A 16,996-nucleotide genomic window follows, 5' to 3' on the forward strand; every position below is an offset into this window, starting at 1 on the left:
AGCCTGCCCAGCACAGCTCTCATGTGGCATAGTCATGCAGCAAGGTAATGTTGCCATGAGCAGGATGTGACTTGACTGTCTAGGGCAGAGACTGAAAGGAATAGGACCCCAATCCACAGAAGACAAGTCATGGCATCCTAAGACAAGTGGCTCTTACATTCTGGAAGCTGTGAGATGACAAACTGGCATACAACAGCAAGAAGACACAAGATTTAAAGAGTCTACAGTGACGTCAAAGTAAATACAAGCATCTGAAGAGCCACTCACCACCAAGAGGCACAAAAGACCTAGTTATTTAATCAAAATGCAGTTTCAGAAAAAGAAAAGACTCTGTGTGTAGAAAGTCATGGTAACATTCTAAATGCTTAATTAAGACACAGATGGCCAGGTGTGGTGGCTCACACCTATAATCCCAGCACTTTGGGAAGTTGAGGAGAGTGGATTGCTTGAGGCCAAAAGTTTGAGACCAGCCTGGCCAACATGGCAAAATCCCATCTCTCCTAAAAATAGAAAAATTAGTCAGGTGTGGTGGCGTGTCCTGAGGCAGGACAATCACTTGAATCTGGGAGGTGGAGGTTACAGCGAGCTGAGATCTTACCACTGTACTCCAGCTTGGGCCACAGAGTGAGACCCTGTAAAAAAAAAAAAAAAAAAAACACACAAATAAACTAAAGAAGAGATCTGGAGGTCAATGGGAAAGGAGGAATACTGAATTTTCCATCCAGCTCCCTTTTCTCACATGGGACCAATAATTTTCATTTTGTTGAAAAAAGGAAATATACTATTTTTGCAATGTAATCCATTTAATTTCAAAACCTCAGAATCTGTGTTTATCAAACTGAGGATTCTAACCCATTACTGGGTTATGAAATCAATTGAGCATATTTTAATGAAAGAATAGAATTGAATCAAACAGGATAGAATAGAATAGAAAATATCAGATTGTGCTGTGCATAGTATTGGAACATTATTTTAGTCATAAGTATGCATGTATGGGTGTAATCTGTGAGTATGTGTGTGTGTATACAGTACTGGGTAACAATGTAAAATGTATTTATTTCTCTGGGTCTTGATTTTATTTTTTTTTTAAGTTTGAAAGCCACTACTCTAAATCAATTGGGAGAAGCCAATAACCCTCACTTCTTTCCCTCCACACACATATCAGAAGCTAGATTTCTGTGTCACGGTTCTCAAATAGAGCCCATCAATAAGTGGATTGAGGGCCCCTTGTGATTTGCACACCTCACAAGGGACAGTGGAGGAAAGAAAGGCCTGTGACCAAATCATTGGAAGACATGGTTCCCCATATTTAAAGCATGTCAATTAAAACAAGAAAGTAAGATTTCTGTAAGACACCAGACATTCCCCATGACATACCTGATACTTCAAATACATTAAATTACTCACTGTGTATCTAACATCTGTTTTGACACCCACTGCTCTTGGACAAATGTATCCTATTGAATATATGTAATAGCACATGTGGAACTAGGGCAACCATCAAGACTTTGTAAAGTTTGTCTGATTTTTAGCCGTGTATGCATATGAAGAAAAAAAAAATCTGTATAAGTACTTTGATCAGAGCAGAGCCTGGATGTAGGGGCTCATGTCTATAATGCCAGCATTTTGGGAGCCTGAAGCAGGAAGATCGTTTGAGCCCAGGAGTTTGAGATTAGCTTGGGCAACATAGCGGGAATCTGTTTCTACAAAAAAAATTTAAAAATTAGGCAGGCATAGTGGTACACACCTGTAGTCCCAGCTACTCCAGAGACTGAGATGGGATGATCACTTGAACCCAGAAGTTTGAAGTTACAGTCAGGTATGATTGCACCACTGCACTCAAGCCTGGGTGACAGAGTGATACCCTATCTCTAAAAAAAATTAATAATAAACTAAAACACAAATTTTTGAAAAGAATTCAAGGTCCACAAACTTGGATGGAGAAAAAAATTAATCTTTATACGCGTGAATATCTGATTATTTAACATGTGACTTCAGTCTGCAGGCAACAAACCACAGTAAAATTAAGAGTACTGTGACTTCTCCAACAACATAAATCATATATAGTTTCACAGTACATTACATTTATTGCAGCTATCTGGAAATATTCCATTCATTGCTACTTTAAAATTAGAGTACGTATTAGAATTTATGCTACATTTTATTATTTAATGTGTTCATTTAAAAGGACATGCATAGTAATCACTTAATTTTGATAACTACATTTCAGTGTAATTGGCTTCCTTTGTAATCTTAAGTATTTTATTTTATGCATTTTACAGCATTATTCTGAAGAGTCTATAGGTTTTTCCAGCAACCAAAGGGTTCCATGGATAAAAAGGGTTAAGTGGTTAGCAAGGCAAGAACAAAGCAGAAAGGAACATAATTATCTAGAACAATCAGTCATGGAGGCTAAACTGGTGTAACTTATTGGTGCGATTTACACTAGAAACACTTGAGCTGCCTGGAAGTTCTTAAGAACACCCCTAATTCTCCCTATTTGTAAAGCTAACAGGAGACCATGGAGAAGAAACCAACATTTAGAGTCACGTTAGCTATCTGAGGCAGCTCTTGGCACTCAGGCACTAGGAGAAGGGGCAAACGTCCTAAAGAACAACACTTGCATCCTGGTTGGCAAACATGCTCCCAAATTGCTACCTCTGCAGGGCAACAGCCACAAACAGGGTAGCTTGATCAACTGATAAAGTAAGCCAATACCTAGTGGACTGCAGTTTATATGGGACAGACCCAGGGGCTGCTAGAAACACAGAGATTGGGGATTCCCTTGGCCACATGATGGGACGATGCTTCATATAGATTATGATTTAGTTCTTTAAACCATCCAATAAGGAAGTGTCTATGGTTAGAGCTTCTATTTCATACCTTGAAGAAACTAAGGTTTTGAAAGTTCACTGAGATGCCCAGAGCCATGAGCTCTCCAGAGGGAGAGTCAGACATGGATCTCTCCTGGTCCCTGCAGACCCTATGCTTTTCATATTCTGCTGAAGTGTCTGTCTTCCCAGCTCCAGCAGGGTCAGATCTCTGGGATCCAGGGAAGAAAAGTTTTCTGCCCAAGAGATAGAAATACGAGGCAACCAAATATGAAAGAGGAAGTCAAACTATCACTGTTTGCATATGACATGATTCTAAATCTAGAAAATCCCACAGTCTGTGCCAAAAAGTTCCTTGAGCTGATAAGCAACTTCAGCAAAATTCTGGGATACCAAATCAAAGTACAAAAATCAGTAGCATTGCTATACACTAACAGCAACCAAGCCAAGAGCCAAATCAAGAAAACAATCTTTTCTGCAACTGCCAAAAACAGAATAAAGTACATAGGAATACTGCTAACCAGGGAGGTGTAAGATCTCTACAATAAGAGTTACAAAATACTGCTGAAAGAAATCAGAGATGACACAAATAAATGGAGAAACATTCCATGCTCATGATAGAATCAGTATCATTAAAATGGCCATATTGCCCTAAGGAATTTGCAAATACAATGCTCTTCCTATCAAACTACCAATGAAATTCTTCACAGAAATAAAAAAAAAACACTATTCTAAAATTATTATGGGACCAAACAAAGCCTGAATAGCCAAGATAGTCCTAAGCAAATGGAACAAAGCTGGAGGAATCACACTGCCCAACTTCAAATTATACAGCTACAATAACCAACGTGGCATGGTACTATTGCAAAAAAACAGACACATAGACCAATGGAACAGAATAGAGAGCCTAAAAATAAAGTCACACAACTACAACCATCTGATCTTTAACAAAGCTGACAAAAACAACCAATAAGGAAAGGACTCCCTATTCAATAAATGGTGCTGGAATAACTAGCTAGCTATATGCAGAATATTGACACTGGACCCCTTCCTTATACTATATACAAAAATCAACTCAAGATGGATTAAAGACCTAAATGTGAACCCTAAAACTATACAAACCCTAGAAGATAACCTAGGAAACACCATTTTGAACGTAGAAACTGGCAAATAATTCATGATGAAAATACCAAAAGCAATTGCAACAATAGCAAAAAATTGACAAATGGGATCTAATTAAACTAAAGAGCTTCTGTCCAGTAAAAGAAACTATCAACAGAGTAAACAGGCAACCTAAATAATGGGATAAAATATTTGCAAAATATATATCTGACAAAGGTCTAATATCCAGAATCTACAATGAACTTAAACAAAGGTACAAGAAAAACAAATAAACAACCCCATTAAAAAGTGGGCCACCCCAGAACTTAACATAAAAATGAAAAAATTTTTTTAAATCTTAAAAAGTGGGCAAAGGACATGAACAGACACTTTTTGAAAGAAGATATACATGCAACCAACAAACATGAAAAAATGTTCAATATCACTAATTATTAGAGAAACTCAAATCAAAACCACAATGAGATAACATGTCACACCATCCAGAATGGCCATTACTAAAAAGTCAAAAAATAACAGATGTAGGCAGGGTTAAAGAGAAAAGGGAACACTTACACATTGTTGATGGGAGTATAAATTAGTTCAACTATTGTGGAAAGCAGTATGGTGATTCCTCAAAGAACTAAAAACAGAACTACCATTTGACCCAACCATCCCATTACTGGATACATATCTCAAACGAATATAAATCGTTCTGTTATAAAGACACATGCACATGTATGTTCATTGCAGCACTGTTCACAATAGCAAACACATGGAATCAACCTAAATGCCCATCAATGACAGACTGAATAAAGAAAATATGGTACAAATACACCATGGAATACTCTGCAGCCATTAAAAGAATGAGATCATGTCCTTTGCAGGAACATGGATGGAACCGGAGGCCATTATCCTTAGCAAACTAATGCAGAAACAGAAAAGCAAATATTGTATGTTCTCCCTTACAAGTGGGAGCTAAATAATGAGAACACATGGACAGAAAGCGGGAGACATCAGATATTGGGGCCTACTTGACGGAGAAGGATGGGAGGAGGGAGAGGTTCAGGAAAAAAACTGTCTGGCACTATGCTTAGTACCCAAGTGACAAAATAATCTATACACAAAATCCCCCAAGTCATGAATTTATCTATATAACAAACCTGCACATGTATTCCTGACCCTAAAATAAAAGTTATAATATTTTTTAAAGACAGAAAAGTTGCCTTCCTTTTTCATATGGCTGTGGGCATTTCTTGCAAACTATACTTATGCTGGAAATTAAGCTAAGTAAAATTTGCCTGGAAAAGGTCAGAACACAGGAGCTGAGCACTGGACATGTTCTATTCTGACTTTACAAGTAAAAAAGCTTTATTTCCAAGTCTGCACCTTCCCCTTAAAGGAGGCAAGAAATCCTGGAGAGGAGAGATAGAGGAAAGACCATCTACCCAATAATACTCTCTCTCAGTGTGTGATGTAGGTTGGGAGGGGACATAGAAATATGGGAGTGGACCCTGACTAGCACAGAAAGAAGCTAGGGCACTGTTCCCTAATCTTTTCAGTGATTCTTTTTTGAATCTTAGGTAGCTCCTTTACAAAGACACTGATCAGTACTCTGTTGAATGTTCGAGGGGGACCTTCAGATCTCTGGTTCCCTTCTCTGCTATCCTCTCCTGGGAACTTTCATTGTCTCAGACCCCTGGACTCTCAGCTCTAATTTCTCAGCTTGAGGTATCTGCCAGGCTCCACCTGATTTCACCCTTTCTGCACCATGGCCTGGAAACTCTCTCAACACAGTAAGCTGGGACAATATAGGACTCATCACGTTTGTTTTTCATCTCTTGGGAATTGCTTTCCTTCACTGCCTGATGATCAATATCTTCAAAATTGTTTCACAGATTTTGTCTGGTTTATATTTGGTGGGAGGATAAATCATGACTCAAAATCTTTAATCAAAGTTTCTTATTAGATACCATTGAAATTTGTGTCTTGTGATTTCACTATAATCTTTATTAAAGGTGAATTTTTTTAAATTGTGGTTAGATACCACTCCCACTTGAAGGAACAAAATAATGTGTAGAGATTCACACCGTAAACATTTTTTCAAGGAACAACACAGTAACTGAACAGGAAAACCAAAGGAATCTATGGACCCTTTGAAGGAAGCAGGGGGCTGCAGCCTATACTGTGAGTCAGGGAAGGGCTGCAAGTCCCCAGACTGTGAGAGGGAAAGAGTTTGCCTCTGGGATACACACCTCCACAAGAGACCCTGAAAGTCTAGGATGTGGCATAAGGCCCTAACCCCACCCAGCACAGGAACCAATTTGGAGAGCATTGTAGAATATAAAAGTATAAGCAGCGATGGGACGACCTCTGCATGTACTCCCAGATCCCAGTGCACGCCAAGGGTAGCCATTCCTCACCATACCTCACAGGGGACCCTGTGGAGGACCGACAAAAAGCACAGGTGGTGATTGCGGTTGAAAGAAGTCCCCAAGGGGGTTTCACAATAGAACACCCTTGGCCAGGGCCAAGACAGGGGAGAGTGAAAAGCGGGCTGTGAGTTAGAGAGTCATGAGTGCAGGAGCCACAGGTGCAGGAGCTGGGCTTTGCAGCAGACAAGGAGGGGCAGAGCCTGAAAGCCAAAGTTACTATTTCCACAAGGAAAGTCTATGACTCCAGGCAGAAACAAGTTATGATTACAGGCTGACTGGAATTTATCTTGCTGCTACCAGTAAAACACTGTGGAATTGGATCTATCTTGCCAACTGCATGGGAACTGCGGGGCTGACCATCACCTGCTATTCCCCACTCTCTGCACAAACCCTTCTGAGCATCAGAGGAAGAGATGCCTTCCTCTAGAACATCAACACAGTGGCCTGAGATCTGCTTCTGTCCCCAGCACCCACAGGGGCTGCTGCTTGCCCTGCACATGGAGAATCAGAGCACAAACTTGCTTGACCCAGCCCCCACCAGGCTTTGCCCTACCACCTACCCAGGTAGCTTAACACAAAGGGCAGAATCTCTTGGGAGTCTCCTGGCCCTACCCATTGCCTGGGAAACTAGAGTACCCCTCCTGGGCAACATAAAGCAAGCAAAAATCTCACTGCTACTACTGTAGCTGGTGCTCTTTCACAAGTGTCACCTCTTGACTGGAGGCCAACCAACAGAGTTCATTACAGCATCTCCTGGTGTAATAACACTGCACACCAGGAAGGAGAAAATGGCTGCATGACCTCAGCTATCACCACTGTCTTCACCAGTCCAAAGAGTCATGAGTCTGTCCACATGATCAGTACATTATTCCTATAAGCAGCATTCAAGAAAGCCAACGTGCTAGGGCTATTGATAACGAAGGGATTTCACAGAGTCTATGTCACTCCTCTGCCACCCCCATTAGAGGTGGTACTGCTACCCACTACTAGGAAACTTAAGGACAGGTCACATCATTGGATCCCTTGCAGACATTCCCCAACACCAGCGTGGAGTGTGGCAACTTCACTGGGCAGCTAGACTCAGAGGAGCAACAACACTTACAGTAGTCTGGCTCCTAGGGACTACCACTCCTAGGGGAAGGGGGAGTGCATCACATCAAGGGAACACCCTGTGGGATTAAAGAATCTAGATAGCAGCCCTTAAGCACCAGGTCCTTCTACTGGTGGAAAGCTTCCTTCAGCAGAGGCACAGTTGAAGTGCTGGGCTCAGCAGAGAAAGTCTTCAGCTCTATTCCAACAGTCAGCCCTGGTGCACATGAAGGGCCTTGAAGAACAGGAAGTCTTTCCCCTCTTGTCCACCACGACAGGCACAGTTTGAGCTTCTCCCACTGGAGTTCAGCATGGGTGCCATGCTGAAACACAACAGCATGACAGCATTTCCAATAGAGGAGCACCCTCCAGGTTCAGGCTTGCACAAGATAGAGTCACAGTTCCTATTTGGAATGTTAACATTTCTACAGATAAAAAGAGCAGTTGTCTAATCTGAACAGTCAGAGCACTGGGACAGGAACATGTCTGAGAAACAGATGCACTTCTTGCTGACCTGGCAGGGGAGTTGGGGTGGATCTGACCCTTCACCCTGATAAAACCTCAGTGTGACTCACTGGGAGCTCCTCCAGCCACCTCTGTCAACTGGAAAAACCAATCGGAACTTCTGAAAATGAAAGACACACTGAGGGAATTACAAAATGCAATGGAAAGTTTCAACAATGAAGTACCCACCTGCTTTAGCCACAGTTGGTTCCTATCCAGGAACATTTCCCCTATTGGCCTGAAGCCTAAATCATCAAACCAGTTAATAAAATACTTGGGGAAAATAATTGAAATGTGTACAAGATGGAGGAATGAGATAAGCTTTAAAAGACCTCTATCTTTGCAACCCAATAGGAGACAGTGGACTCGGTTACACACTGAGCACATTGCTACTACAATCACCATATAACAAAGTTATCATACAAAGACTCTCTATAACCAAGGAACTCTTACAGGGTCTTCACCCTCGAAAGCACCAAGTGCCAAATTAGGCTATAATTAACTATAAGAATTCAAGTCTCCTCCTTAAGGGGGAAGAAAGAAATTTAAAAATAAACAAAAGCAACACAGACAAGTCAAATATAAATTCAAAAATAATTAGGAGAAATAGCCTACCCAAATGAGAAGGAACCAGAAAAATAACTGGTAGTCTGCCAAAACAGGGGGCTATAACACTCTCAAAAGATCACACTAGCTCTCCAGCAATGAACTCAAATCAAGATGAAATCTTTTAAATATCATATAAGGAATTCAGAAGGTCAATTATTAAGGTACTCAAGGAGATAATCAGAGGAAGGTTAAAAACCATCATAAAGAAATTTAAAAAGCAGCTTAGGATAAGAATGAAAAATTTTCTAGAGAGAAAGATATCCCCAAAAAAAACCAATCGGAACTTCTGGAACTGAAAGACAAACTGAGGGAATTACAAAATGCAATGGAAAGTTTCAACGACAGACTAGAACAAGCAGAAGAAAAAAATTTCAGAGCTTGAAGACAAGGCTTTTGAATTAATCTAACCAGACAAAAATAAATAAAAAAGAATCAAGAGAAATTAACAAAGTCTCCAAGTAATATTGAATTATGTAAAACAGTCAAACCTAAGAATAATTGGTGTTCCTGAGGGAGAAGAGAAAATAATATGTCTGGAAAACTTATTTGAGGGAATAATTGAGGAAGACTTCCCTGGCCTCACTAGAAAGCTAGATATCCAAATCCAAGAAGCTCAAAGAACTCCTGGGAAATTCATTGCAAAAAGATCTTCACCAAGGCATATAGTAATCAGTCTATCTAAAGGCAACACCAAGGAAAGTATCAGGTAACCTACAAAGAAAAATCTGTCAAACTAAGAGCAGACTTCTCAGCAGACCTTCCAAGCCAGAAGGAATTTGGGGTCTTATCTTCAACTCCCTTAAACAAAATAACTGTCAGCCAAGTACTTCAACTCTCTTAAACAAAACAACTGTCAGCCAAGTACTTTGTATCCTGCAAAACTAAGTTTCATAAATGAAGGAGAAATAGTCATTTTCACACAAATGCTGAGGAAAATTTTCACTACCAAATAGCACCCCAAGAAATGCTGAAAGGAATTCTAAATCTTGAAACAAAATCCTGATATGCACCAAACTAGAACCTCTTGAAAGCTTAAAACCCACAGGGTCTATAAAATAATAACAAAATGAAAAAAAAAAAAACTAAGTAACAACATAATGAAGAGAACAGTAACTCACATCTCAATATTAACATTGAATATAAATGGTCTAATTCCACTTAAAAGATACAGAATAGATAAAAACATCACAATCCAAATATCTGCTGTATTCAAGAGACTCACCTAACATGGAAGGACTCATATAAACTCAAAGTAAAAAGATAGAAAAATTTGGGTGAATTTTCATTTCACCCAAATGAAAATCAAAACCGAGCAGGAGTAGCTATTCTTAGATAAAACAGATTTCAAAGCAACAGCAAAAAAAGACAAAGATAGTCACTATATAATGATAAAAGGATCAATTCACTAAAAAGATATTACAATCCTAAATTTATATGCACCAAACACTGGAGTTCCTAGATTCATAAAACAATTACTAAGAAATGAGAGAGACAGCAAAACAGTAACAGTAGGATACTTCAATATACCACTGACAGCACTAGACAGAGCCTCAAGACAAAGTCAGCAGAGAAACAATTGACTTCAGTGACGTACTAGAAGAAATGGACTTAATGGATATTTACAGAACATTCTACCCAAGATCTGCAGCATATACATTTTTCTCATTAGTACATGGAACATTCTCCAAGGTAGACTATATAGTAGGCCACAAAACAAGTCTCAATAAATTTTTAAAAATAGAGCTGGACCAGGCAGGGCACAGTGGCTCACATCTGTAATCCCAGCAGTTTGGGAGGCCAAGGCAGGTGGGTCACCTGAGGTCAGGAGTTCGAGACCAGCCTGGCTAACATGGTGAAACCCTGTCTCTACTAAAAATACAAAAAATTAGCCAGGCATCACCTGTAATCCCAGCTACTCGGGAGGCTGAGGCAGGAGAATCACTTGAACCCAGGAGGTGGTTGCAGTGAACAGAGATCACACAATTGCACTCTAGCTTGGGCAACAAGAGTGAAACTCTGTCTCAAAAAAAAAATCAAGCTGGACTAGAATAATGTAATCCTGGAAGTTTCAGGGCCTTTGCTGTGTGAGATAAACAGTAATGGCAGAGGCTGCAACTCCCAGAACAACAGCCACAACATCAGGAGCAGGAGTAGCCCAGTGACAGTGGCAGCAGACTCCCCAACCCTGATCCTCACAGTCACTACCCTATCCCCAGGGGCTGAGAGAGGGGGTGGCTGGACTAAACAGGTCACCTGCAGGTATTTTATGCATGGGGTTTGTAAGGAAGGAGATAACTGTCACTACTTGTATGACCTCTCTGACAGTCCCTATGTGTAGTGTGCAAGTATTTTCAGCAAGGGTACTGTATTTATGGAGACTGCTGCAGATAAGAACACAGCAAGCCATTGAAACAGGAAGAAGCAACTGTTACAGAGCAAACTGCAAAGTCATCCCTTGTTGCTTCCTCAAGTCCCTCATCAATAGTTGCACCACTTGTTGAAATGAATACAGGTAAAGCTGAGTCAAGAAATTCAAACTTTGCAACTGTAGAAGCAGGTTCAGAGGACAGGGTGAATGCTATTGAGTTTGTTCCGGGGCAACCCAACTGTGGCTATACTGTGCCTTCCTGCACTGAAGCACCCCTGCAGGGCTCCATGACCAAAGAAGAATCAGAGAAAGAACAAACTGACATGGAAACAAAGAAGTCGCTGTGCCCCTATGCAGCAGTGGGAGAGTGCCAATATGGGGAGAACTGTGTGTATCTCCACAGAGATTCATGTGGCATGTATGGGCTGTAAGGTCCTGCATCCAACAGATGCTGCCCAGAGATCACAGCATATAAAATTATGCATTGAGGCCCAAGAGAAGGACATGGAGCTCTTATTTGCTGTGCCACACAGCAAGGACATGGTGTGTGGGATTTGCATGGAGGTGGTCTATGAGAAAACCAACCCCTGTGAGCTCTGCTTCAAGATCCTCTCCAACTGCAACCACATCTACTGTCTCAAGTGCATCCGCAAGAGGCGGAGTGCTAAGCAATTTGAGAGCAAGATCCAAGTCCTGTCCAGAATGCCTGATCACATCTAACTTTGTAATTCCAAGTGAGTACTTGGTGGCGGAGACAAGGATGTCCACTATCAACACTCCTATTCAACAGAGTTCTGGAATTACCAGCCAGAGCAATTAGGTAAAAGAAAGAAATAAAGGACATCCAAATTAGAAAAAAGGAAGTAAAACTATTGGTGTTTGTGGATGATATGATTGTATACTTGGAAAATACTAAAGATTCCTCCAAAAGACGCTTAGATTTGATAAATGAATTCAATAAAGTCTAGAGTTTCAAAATCAAGATACACAAATTAGTAGTACTGTTATCCACCAGCAACAACCAGGCTGAGAATCCAACCAATAATTCATTCCCTTTTACAACAATTGCAAAAAATAAAATGATATACCTAGAAATAACTTAATCAAGGAAGTGAAAGATCTCTACAAGGAGAACTACAAAACACAGCTGAAAGAAGTCATAGGTGACACAAACAAATGGAAACACATCCCATGCTCATGGGTTGTAAGAGTCAATATTGTGAAAAAGGCTATACTGCCCAAAGCAATCTACAGATTAAATGGAATTTCCCTCAATACCAACATCATTTTTCACAGAATTAGAAAAAACAATCCCATAATTCATATGGAACCAAAAAAGACTCCAAATAGCCAAAGCAACTCTAAGCAAAAAGAACAAATCTGAAGGCATCACATTACCAGACTTCAAATTATACTACAAGGCTATAGTTACCAAAACAGCATGGTACTGGTATAAAAGTAGGCACATAGACCAATGGAACAGAACAGAGAACCCAGAAATAAAGTCAAATACTATGTACAGCAAACTGATCTTCAACAAAGCATACAAAACATAAACTGGGGAATGGACACGCTATTTAATAAACGGTGCTGGGAAAATTGGTAAACCACATGTATGCTATATACAGAAATCAACAGAAGTTAAGTCAAAAACTTAAATATAAGGCCTCAAACCATAAAAATTCTAGAAGACAATGTTGGAAAATCTCTTCTAGACATCAGCCTAGGCAAAGAATTTATAACTTAGACCCCAAACAAAAATGCAACAAAAGCAAAAATAAATAAGTGGGACCTAATTAAACTAAAAAAAATCTTCTGTGCAGCAAAAGAAATAGTCAACAGACAACCCACAAAATGGGAGAAAATATTTGCAAACTATACATCCAGCAAAGCAGTGGTATCCAGAATATATAAAGAACTCAAACAAATCACCAAGGAAAAAAAACAAACAATACCATTTAAAAGTGGGCTAAGGACATAAATAGACATTTCCCAAAAGAAGATATACAAATAGGCAAAACATATGTGAAAATTCTCAACACCAGGGAAATGCAAAGTAAAAACACAATGAGGTACTCCCTTACTCCTGCAAGAATGCCTATTATTAAAAAGTGAAAAAAAAACAGTAGATGTTGGAGAGGATGTGGGGAAAAGGGAACACTTACACACTGGAGATGGGAATGTAAATTATTAATAGTACAACATCTATGGAAAACAGTATGGGAATTTCTCAAAGAGAAAGTAGATCTACCATTTAATCCAGCAATCCCACTACTGGTATCTACCCAAAGGAAAAGAAGTTATTATCTGAAAAAGACACTTGCACACATATGTTTACAGCAGCACAATTCACAATTGCAAATATGTGGAACTAACCTAAATGTCTATCAATTAAAGAGTGGATACAGAAAATGTGGTATATATACATCATGAAATACTACTAGGCCCTTAAAAGGAACAAAATAACGGCCTTGGCAGCAATCTGGATGGAAGGATGCAATTATTCTAAGTGAAGTAACACAAGAGTGAAAAAACAAAAAGTGTATGTGCTCACTTAAAAGTGGGAGCTAAGCTATGAGTAAGCATAGGCATTCAGAGCAATATAATGGACTTCAGAGACTCAAAAGCAGAAGGGTGGGAAGGGGGTCAGGGATAAAAAAAACTACCTATTCAGTATGATGTATACTACTCAGGTGACAGGTACACTAAAATCTCAGAATTCACCACTGGGTAATTCATCCACGTAACCAAAATCACTAGTGCCCTAAAAGCTATTGAAATAAAAATAAATAAATAATTTTTTTAATTGTGGTTACTAAGACTTTCTCTCTACGTATTACGTTAAACTTCCATTACCTAAAATAACTTAAGCAAATGTCCAACATAGTTGGAATTAAGAAACTGTCAGACTGGTGGGGAATACACACAGCCAGGAATTTTCACATGATTGAATCACACTAATTGCATGCACTGGAGTTCAGGAAGGATGACAAATGAGAGAAGACTAACTCCAGAAGGAATATTCCAGCAGTCCACAAGCCTTAACTACTAGCACAGGCTGAGTCACGCAGGCTTGCCTTCTCCTTTCAAGGCAGTGGAATTCTATCAGTAGAACAGATAAATTACTTACCAGGGATGCTGAGAAGATTGATCTGGATCAATTAATTCAGTGCTTTTGGAAAGTGTTATATTCTTGCTACATTATGAAAATTACCTAGAAACCACACTAATGATGTGCTGTTGAATTTAGAAAATGAGAATGTCAACAAACAACGTAAAAATGAAAGATACTGCTTTGTAAAATGTATCACATCCATTTATTTTGTCAGGCAAACTTCGGTTCCTCTCATTTAGGACAGACTGCTTTGTGGCAAACCAGCAGAGTATATATTTTATGGTTAGCAATAAAATCTTATTAGTATAAAATCTCATTACAGCTAATGACGCTTAAATCTCTCTTTTGGAGTAGGTGAGGTATCTTGCTTTGGAGGGAGGTGGCAGGTAGATGAATGGATCAAGTGAGGAGAATTCAAAAGGTTAATCACATCAGCAGGCTCTGCCTGGTTCCCAGTCTCTGCAGCCACTCTCCTCAAAGCTGCCATCACTGGACTCTTTGCCTCAGGTCCCTTCTCTCTTCAGATCAGTGGTTTTCAAACTGGGCCCCAGTGAGCAGCCTCAGCTGCATCTAGGAATTTGTTAGAAATGCAAATTCTCAGGTCCTACCATAGAGCCATAGAGTCACTAACTCTGGGGTTGGATCCCAGGAATCTGTTTCAACACAAGCCTCTAAGTGATCCTGAGGCACATGGAAGTTTGAGAACTGCTGCTCTGCCCCGTCATCTTCTCATCTGTGACAGTTAACACAATGTAGCTATCATCTATCATGTTTATTGATTTATTTACCTGTTTATTATCTTCCGCTCTGGCTACCTACTACAAACACCTGTGGAGCAATTTAAAATCCCTATTCCCAGGATGAGAATAAGGCCTAATAAATACAAATGGGGAGAGGGGAACAAGTATCAGTATTTTTCTAACTTTTTTTAAGAGACAGGGTCTCACTCTGTCACTGAGGAGTGGAATGGCACAATCATAACTCATATAACCTTGAACTCCCAGGTTCAAGCGATCCTCCCACCTCAGCCTCCCAAGTGGCTAGAACTACATGTATGTGCCACCATGCCTGGCTAATTATTTTCTCTTTTGTAGAGATGGGTTCTCACTATGTTGCCCAGGTTGTTCTCAAACTTCTGGCCTCAGGCAATCCTCCTTCCTTGGTCTTTGAATGTGCTGGGATCCCAGGCACAAGCCACTGTGCCCAGCCATCAGTATTTTCTCACTCTTCCCGCAGGATTCCTAGGTGTTGCCATGAGTAGAAGTAGAACCACTGCCTAAAAGAGGCTTGACCTTCAGCCAGATGTAGGTTAGTGACTCTGCCCTGCACGCAAGGAACTTGGCTATACCGAGTTCTTAGAGACAGACTTTTAGGTCCCAGTTCTGATAACTAGACTACTGCCTTCTTCGTCCATCCAGGTCTCAGTTTGTGTCTCTATTCTGGTAAATGAGTTTCTGCTTATATCCCTGCTTTGGTAACTGACCACTGCTGTAGTTTTACAGGAAGATGTACACTGTATGTAAAAGTAGACTGACTTTGAGGTCAAATACATTGAATTCTGGCTCTACCACTTACCAGCCATGTGATATTTGCTAAGATACTAAGAAAGAGTAAAATTACCTGAAGTCTCAACACCTTCAGATAACCACTATTAATATTTTACAACCAACCTTAATACATCTCTTTGTGCATGTCTATACAGGTATATACATACACATATATTAAGGTTTCACATAAATGAAGTTCTGCAACATGTGTTACTTTTGTTAGTGTGGAAAACTCCCCAAGTCCTGCCATTTTTCATCACTTCTTCCTCTAAATTCCACTTCTTCCCTCTCCTCCACTCAGAAAACCATATTGTTAACAACCTAGTGTAATCTTTCATTGCTTTTCCAGGTTCACAGAACACTCATATACACATACACACATAAGGGTTTTCTCTCCATTTTTGACTTTTTAATAGGATACACACACACACACACACACACACAAACACACACACACACACACACGCTCTTTCTGGCATCTTTCATTTCCTGCTTAAAATATATTATAGGCTGGGTGCAGTGGCTATAATTCTAGCACTTTGGAAGATGAAGGCAGGAGGAATGCTTGAGTCCATGAGTTCAAGATCAGCCTGGGCAACAGAGGGTGATCCTGTGTCTATTATTTTTAAAAGTTTGAAATAGAAAAAAATGCATTATGGAACTCTCTCAAAGCAAAACTATTATAAATCTATATAGAACTAACACATTCTTTTTATTGATTACATATCATTCCATCCTATGAACTGGCAAAATAAATTAGTGGACATTAACTTATTTCCAGAAAAATATCACAATAAACATTCTTCAGGGTGGTGTATACATACATATCCTTAAACACTGAAGCTTGATTTCTCTACTAAAGAGTTCCTGGAGTAGGATTTCTGGGTCAAATCATGTGTTTAATCTGCTTATTGTGGATATTGCCAGATTATTTTCCAAAAAGGCTGTAACAGCACACAACACACATGTCCAGAAACAATGCATAACAATGTCCTTTCTCACATCCTTGCCAGCAGTAAGGATTATCCATCTTTCTACATTTTTGTCAATTCAATAGATGTTTGAGAAATGAGAATTCAATATTGAATTTGCATTCTTATTAGTACTGAGGTTAAAAAACTGTTTCATATGTTCATTACTCATATTGGATTTGCTCTTCTGTGAATTACCTAGCTACAAATTTTGAAAGTTTTTCCATTAGAGAGTTTGCTATTTGCTTTCTGTTTATAACAGTTCTTTGCCCATCATCAATATTTATTCTTTGTCTGTTTTGTATAATGCATATTTTTCCCAATGTCTCATTTGTCCTGATTTTGTTTATGAAATTTCTGTCCTATAATTTTGTAATATAATCATACATGTCTATTTTTACTGATTAGACTTCCATCTCTTGCTTAAAG

General features: G+C 39.5%; 1 pseudogene; it reads left to right on the forward strand.

The window, feature by feature from the left end:
* The first annotated feature begins 10,665 nt into the window (after window positions 1-10,665).
* On the forward strand, window positions 10,666-11,754 carry LOC105720477 (E3 ubiquitin-protein ligase makorin-1-like; annotated as a pseudogene).
* The last annotated feature ends 5,242 nt before the right edge of the window (window positions 11,755-16,996 follow it).

This window comes from Aotus nancymaae, unplaced genomic scaffold (assembly GCF_030222135.1).
Source record: "Aotus nancymaae isolate 86718 unplaced genomic scaffold, 86718_ANA_hifiasm-v0.15.2.pri h1tg000029l, whole genome shotgun sequence".
NCBI lineage: Eukaryota > Metazoa > Chordata > Mammalia > Primates > Aotidae > Aotus > Aotus nancymaae.